This window comes from Sinocyclocheilus anshuiensis, unplaced genomic scaffold (genome assembly GCF_001515605.1).
Source record: "Sinocyclocheilus anshuiensis isolate Anshui unplaced genomic scaffold, SAMN03320099.WGS_v1.1 scaffold947, whole genome shotgun sequence".
Taxonomy (NCBI): domain Eukaryota; kingdom Metazoa; phylum Chordata; class Actinopteri; order Cypriniformes; family Cyprinidae; genus Sinocyclocheilus; species Sinocyclocheilus anshuiensis.
In genome coordinates this window covers 280246-287897 of record NW_015547686.1, presented here as the reverse complement: position 1 = coordinate 287897, position 7652 = coordinate 280246, and the positions used below count along the sequence as shown (strand labels likewise).

The following is a 7652-nucleotide window of genomic DNA, read 5'->3' as shown; positions in this document are numbered from 1 at the left end:
CCATCGTCTTGTCTTTCTCACCTCACTCTTGTCAGTCAGCTCGACTCACTCTCCTCATGTGATAAATAAAATTTGACTCCTGCTCCGTGGTGCACTGTCGTTTGCGCACGGTTCGGGACGCTGCATTGAGCGTTTAGTTTTTAAAAGTGTCTGTCCTCTAACTGAACTAGGCTAAATGATTTTTGTTACTATAAAAAAATCAAAACGACGGTGGGGAGTGGTGCCGCGGTAGGCAAATGACATAACCGGTGTTGTGGCTTAACACCGGTATAACCGAAAACACCATCTATCGCGGCAAGCCTAGACCCCATTGACTTTCACTGTATGCACAAAACACTTCAGACATTTTTTTTTAAATCTTCTGTGTTCCGCAGAAAAAAAAAAGTGTCATACAGGTTTGGAACTACATGAGAGTGAGTAAATGAGGACAGAATTGTAATTTCAGTGAGTTGAAAAGGATTTCTATGGGAAGTCTCTCTTTAAACCTCAATCAACCTCAAAAACTAACAGGCCACCAGGCTCACAAATACTAACACCCTTGCCTGAATTCTGCATCAATACTCAAAAAGCAATATTCACTACTTATTTTGATAATTGATTAATCTGTCAATTATTATAAAAATCTAAATATTATTCACTACATACTACCCAGTGTTGTCCTCCAAACAATATGCAATTTGAAGGCTATGAAAACAAATATAGTGAATGCATCTATGTAGACTATGCAATACATTGGGCAAAAATTGGTGAATATAAGCAATGCTTGCTTACCATTTGTCTAACAAGAAATAATAGGCTACTGCCTAACAAGAATTACTGATCAAAATATATTAAGTCAGAATTATTGCTCTCCTGTTCTATTGTGCTGTCAGTATGCTGCGCCTTCAGTGAAGAATGTGAAGTTTACGGGCACTAAATGTGATGTTGAACACTTAATGAATAAAATGGGATTAATGCTCATAATCAATTATTCTATTTAGTACATTTTCATATGAAAAGACCACCCACATGACTCTCCAATGAACCACATAGGATAATATAATGAAATAGATGCTTCTTGCTGTGAAACAGTGTACTATACAGGTTCTCTATATTCAAAAACAGGCAATAAAAACAGTGGAATCTAATGAAAAACTGACAAATTAAGTACTACAGAGTTTATGCAACACTGGAAGTGTGTGGATTCATTTCTACAGCCTTTTAAAAAAGATGTGCATAACTCAAGCACCACAGTTTGATCTTGCTTGAACTTGAAGTTTCATAAGCCATGTGAGATCACAGGCCTGCTATCAGATTCCCACACTGCTAAAGGTCACCAGTGAGTAACTGTTTGTCGAAATACACCACGACTTGACATATTATTCTGTAATTCAAATAAAGGATAGGAGCAGAATAATTCATACTGTAAATACGCATTTTCCATAAACAGAAGTCCACGAATATAACCATGACACTAGGCGCGTTTCCATTACCCTTCAAATTGCGCAAACTGAAATTGCGAATTGAAAATACATCTAATAGAAACGCGTCAATTTCACAAAAACGCCCATATATCGCAAATTGGTTAATGGAAACGCCGTCATTTCGCAATACTTTTTTATCGACATTAATAAAATATCGCCAAAGTTTTGCGCAAATCTGTAATGGAAACGCGCCTACTGTCACAGTCCATTTAAGTAAGATTTTAAAGTGACAGCCATGTGCTTTCCTGGCGGACGACACTAGTGCTACTGCATCTTTTATAATGTAATGGATAAAGGCTACAAAAGTATACTGTAAGAGACTACAAGAGAATGTCTAGTATATTATACTGTCATTTGCATGATAATAACACTGCCAAGTCTGTGATGTACTCTCTTACTGATCAGAGCAGCCCCTTTCAATAACATTTATTATTGATTACTCCAAGCAATTCAAAAATGCTTTGTGATTTAAGTTCGTTGCTAAGGATTTCTAAAAATGCTCTTTAGTTCCTAAAGAAATCTGCTGAATAATTACATGTGAAGATGATAGCTGCTGTAAAATCTGTGTCTATGTCTTCAGTGCCAATGTCTTCAGGTGACGATTCTTATGTACCACCGTGTGAACTGTGCTCTGAAAGGAAATTGAGGTCAGTATTCAAGAGCTGACAAAAGGTCAAGAAATGTACTACTTGGCCTTGTGTGGTTGTGTGGTCTTTACAGTAAGTAGGGGTGGGTCTGACTGAATTGCAGACTTGAATCAAGACTATCGAATACACAGATTGCAAATTGTGCCCTATTGTAATAATCCACTTATACTGTAACTGTTCATGATTAAATCCAAACCAGTAACATACAAATTCTAACATATTTTCAGAGTAGAGAGTTTGCAAAGAGGAAAGGCTATAAAAGTAAAATGACCAAACAAAGATTAGTACAGATCTCAGTTACTGTGACCTTAGGTCTTTAGATGGAACTATGAGCATATCCTCGCTATTTCCATCTGCTCCTTCCTTTCCGGTTTTCTTTTTATATGCTATAATATTCTATTCCATTTTTATATGAAATGCACCCACCTTTGTTTTTAATAAGAAAACACAGTCATTTTTCATATTATGATAGTTTATGTTTATGCAAACTGCTAGTCTGTCTGTCACAAATATCCCAAAATGTGTTACTGGTCTTATATAATGAGCTGATATTTCATCTACTGTCATACTCTCGTACTATATACACTATATCACTGCACTCCAACAGAGGAACAGAGAGGTGGAGGCACAGAGAGAAAGAAAGGGTGGAGGGTCTGTTCAACACACACTCAACAGTTATATCGCTCAGAGGCCTGTGGGCTGAAGTCAGCAGAGAAAGAGAGGGCGAGAGAGACAGGCAGTTAGGTTTTGGTGACTCATGTAAGGTAAGGTTGTTGTTAGACCAACTTGTAACTGGAAACTTGACTCATTAAACTAAAGAGCATGAAATGAATTCAGAAAGAACACAAAAGGTACAGATATTTTTAGCTCTGAGTCACAAAAACTCATACAGACAGGGTCAACGACACTCCAGAGAGAGAGCGGTACAAGAATTCGGCAACAGTTTTCTTACATTGTTCAGGGTACAGATACACTAGGGCTGCATGATTGGGCCAAAAAATGTATTGTGATTATTTTGTCATATACTGCAAATGATTTGAACCACGTAAACATTTAATCTCAATATGAAATCATCTCATATTGCTGCTGCTAAAACATCCAGGCAAAAGAAAAGAGACCACACATTGATGGCAATAAAAAGAGTTACTTTACGAGTATTCAAACTTGGATAAACTCTCTACAAGAACGTTCTCAGTCCTTTTCAGTGTCCAGAGTGAGCAGAGTGGGAAAAAGTGTCTTTGCCTTTGCCATTTTTCTTTGCCACAACTACACTCACACTGTTGATTTTAGGAATCTAAGCAATTTAAATATAATATTATAAAACAATACGTTTTTATTATAATTCATTTTAATTAACTCTAGTAATAAAATTAAAGACAGAAAAATATTAGTATTGTAATAACTGTGCTGTTACTTGTTATTTCTTGTAATGTCAGAAATTTGTTGTCAGCGCCACTGAAGTTGCCGAACACTGTTGAGATCCGCACAGACTGAGGTAATTCACACATGCTCTCGCTCTTTCTCTCGTCTCCGTTACTAGCTCTAAAATGATGCTTTACCACCTCAGGCGTGCCATATTTTTATATAATTCAACAGCCCGCTGTCAATTATTTCTTAAATATTTAAGTGTTTTAGTGTCTTTAAGCATTAAAACTTTTAAGCTTTTATTTTGGTGGAAAACCACAGGGGGGCCTTAAGTTTCTGTGTGGCACAATTTTAGTTCAATTGTGCACCATAATTAGACCACAAACAGGTTTTGTCCAACTGATTCCCAGTAAGTGAATGTCTCTTTACTGTAAATACAGAGCATATGTACTTGGATCTTTTATGTAAACAAAAACCAGTGCGGTACAGTGAACATCAAAACATGGACATTGCATTCTGAAGCTGTCTGAATCTCTGATGCTGCCATTTACCTGACCATGTTCACCAAAAATAACACACAAAATGCATCTGGTAACAGGTGCAAAATGCAAACAATACCGCAAAAATAATAAAAGATAGAACATTTTCAGGCGAGTGTTTGTTGGCCAAAATATCAGTGAAACCTTGGTCACCTCTAGTCACTCACCACAGATTTTAAAACCACAAAAATTGGCCAAAAAGTCTTTATTTTTTCATTCTAAAACAAAGGAATGCATACCTATTACACTGTTCACCAAAAATAACACACAAAATGCATCTGGTAACAGGTGCAAAATGCAAACAATACCGCAAAAATAATAAAAGATAGAACATTTTCAGGCGAGTGTTTGTTGGCCAAAATATCAGTGAAACCTTGGTCACCTCTAGTCACTCACCACAGATTTTAAAACCACAAAAATTGGCCAAAAAGTCTTTTTATTTGTTCATTCTAAAACAAAGGAATGCATACCTATTACACTATTATACAATGCAATACAACTTTATTGTCAACCATGGTTGAAATTTGTCTTTGAACACACAGCAATACCAGACACAAACACATGGATACCAAACAACACAAAAATAAAAACCACCATAACCCAATCACTTAACCTTTTGATTAATATATCCAATCGCATGTAGGTACAAAGGATCTTTTGTAATTATTTCTCTTTAGTCTAGGCATTAAAAAGCGTCTCCCAACAAACTGGTCATACAGCGGTTGAGTAGAATCTTTTAGAATACACTCTGCTTTTTCAACACATCTTGAAGTGTACACCTCGCCTAAATTACTCTGCGTTCTGCCAGTGATTTTGCTGGCTATACTAGTGACCCTTGCCAAAGTATTTTTCTGCTTACAGTTGAGGTGCCCATACCAAGAGATTAAGTTATAGGTCAGCACGCTCTCAACCAACGATCTCCAGTATGTTCTGACTCACTCCAAACCTACTGATTCTCTGTATTAAAAACAGATGGTGCATGCACTTTTTAAAAAAATATAATTAATGTTATCCACAAAACTCAGTATACTATCTATATATTGTTATATACTATCTATCATTACAGGCACAACTGCAACAATGCATTCATCTGGAAGTCGTGGCCTAATGGTTAGAGAGTCGGACTCGTAACCCAAAGGTTGCGGGTTCGAGTCTCGTACCGGCAGGGATTGTAGGTGGGGAGAGTGAATGTACAGCGCTCTCTTCCACCTTCAATACCACGACTGAGGTGCCCTTGAGCAAGGCACCGAACCCCCAACTGCTCCCCGGGCGCCGCAGCACAAATGGCTGCCCACTGCTCCGGGTGTGTGTTCACGGTGTGTGTGTGTTTACTGCTGTGTGTGTGCACTTAGGATGGGTTAAATGCAGCGCACTAATTCCAAGTATGGGTCACCATACTTGGTCTCACGTCACGTCACTTATCTGACAACTGCATTGTACCATACCCTCTGTGTATGAAGCAATAGAAAGTCTTTAATCCATGGTACCAGATACCCATTAACTCCCATAGATACCAACCATTCTAACAAAATATCAACCCTCATTGTGTTAAATACCGATGTAAAATCTAGAAACAGGATTCTTGCATATGCATTTGGATTTTGCAAATGATGAGTTACAATTCATCACAGTTAGCACAGCATCATCAGTGCCCCTATTTCATTTATATGCAAACTGCAATGGATCAATATTTGAGCAGACAGATGACATTAGATGTTTAACAAGGGTCCTTTCCATAGTTTTAAGTAACAGAATTTTGAAGGCCCCTTAGGTACCGGGATTATCACGTTTTTTCCACGAGGAAGGTACAGTTCCAGCTTGCAACAAAGACTGGAATAACCTCATTATTATACATTTCAGCTGGTGACAGCAACTCTTTAACACTTTGCCACGAATTCCATCAGGCCCCTCGGCTTCACCATCTTAGAAATGGAAGCAACCACTTCTAACTCTGACAAATTAATAGGGGAGCAATATGGGAAGGTCTGACAAATACTATCACAATTAAGACTGCTAACCTCAGTATCAAATCTTCTAACAAAGTTATTCATATCATTAATAGTTATAGTAAGTGGTGGATTACTATACCTTTTATCATTCCTACCCATCATAATATTCAGACCACCCCACCCAACTTATTTACATTATGTGATGTTTTTTTTTTTTAAGTTGTGTACATTTTAGGACTTTTTATTTAAAAAAAAAAAAAATCTATCTACAAAGTTGCACTCTAACTTGGTTCTATAAGGTTCTATCTGTGAGCCAATCAGCACTTCGAATGCACACAAGAGGACCAATCAGGATCAACTTTCTTTGTCATGTCGCCGGACTGCTCCGTGACAGCAGGAAAGATTGAATGTTAAATATTTTAATTGTAAAATATTTTTAATTATATATAGTCAGTGAAACATTTTTTCAATGATTATTATCCCTTAAATGCATACTTCGGGTCTTTAGCGACCCGGGACGTCATTGACTACCCTCTCCTTCATTCATTTCTTAAAGTCAAACATCAACCTTCTTAATATTCCTCAATCTATTCCTTCTAAACAATATAACAAAAAATGATCAAATAATTTCAGTTGCAGTAGTTTTTTTTATTTTTGTAAAAAGTGAATAGGGTCACTAGTGCCTGAGGTATGTGATAGTGTAAGTATATTTTTCCTGCACAACAATAATTAAATGTCAGATGACTCAATAAGTGCAATTCACCTTTATTCCTCAAAGTGGCACTGTTTGATACACAATGATGTGATATTTCACTCATAATTACCGCAGGCATAAAATAAATAATATCATCTGCAAAAATTGAACTGGCTTGAATGGCTTTACTGCAGAGCAATTACTGTACACAATCTGCCATTTGATGGTGGATGTGGTGAATAGTGATCAAAATGTTGTTTTTGAAGATGTTGAAAATGATAGTTTTGAGATCGCGAGTCTGAGCCAGATGCTGAATGTACTGGAGAAGTGCAGTCTGAATATTCTATATCTATATATCTGATGACTCAATACGTACAATGCATCTTTATTCCTTGAGGTGGCACTGTTTGATACACAATGACAATGTGATGTTTCAGTCATAATTAACGTAGGCATAAAACAAAAGAATATCATCACCAAAAATGTAACTGGTTTGAATGGTTTTAGTGCAGAGCAGTTACTGTATGCAATGAAATATAAATGTCACTGTCATTTGATGGTGCATATGGTGAATAAACTGCCAGTGATCAAAATATTGATTTTGAAGCCATTGAAAATGATGGTTTTGAGAATATGGTTGAGATCACGAATATGAGCCAAATGCTGAATGTACTGTGGAAGTGCGCTCTGATGATGACAGTGATGGTAAAATCATCTGCTCAAATTGAACCCTTCCCAGTTTAAAAAGGTAACGAAATATGCTTTATTTTATTCTTTTGTAATTGTTATTAAAATGTCAGGAGAGTTTTACGCTATTGCAGCAGTTAGAGATTCATCCATGTTAGATAAATAGGCCTGTGTCACGAATAGACTTGTATTGTAGACTTGTATTCGGTAATGCGATATATCACGGTAATTAATATGCACGATATTGTTATTGTGGGCACTTCTAAATACCGTGAATAATTATATATTACAAATTATTCCGAATTTTG

At 36.7% G+C, this 7652-nt stretch overlaps 1 protein-coding gene across 1 annotated transcript in view; it reads right to left on the bottom strand.

The window, feature by feature from the left end:
* The window catches only part of LOC107703288 (diacylglycerol kinase zeta-like), a 96170-nt gene that overhangs the window by 50724 nt on the left and 37794 nt on the right, over window positions 1-7652 (bottom strand). The gene's annotated exons all lie outside the window — the stretch shown is intronic.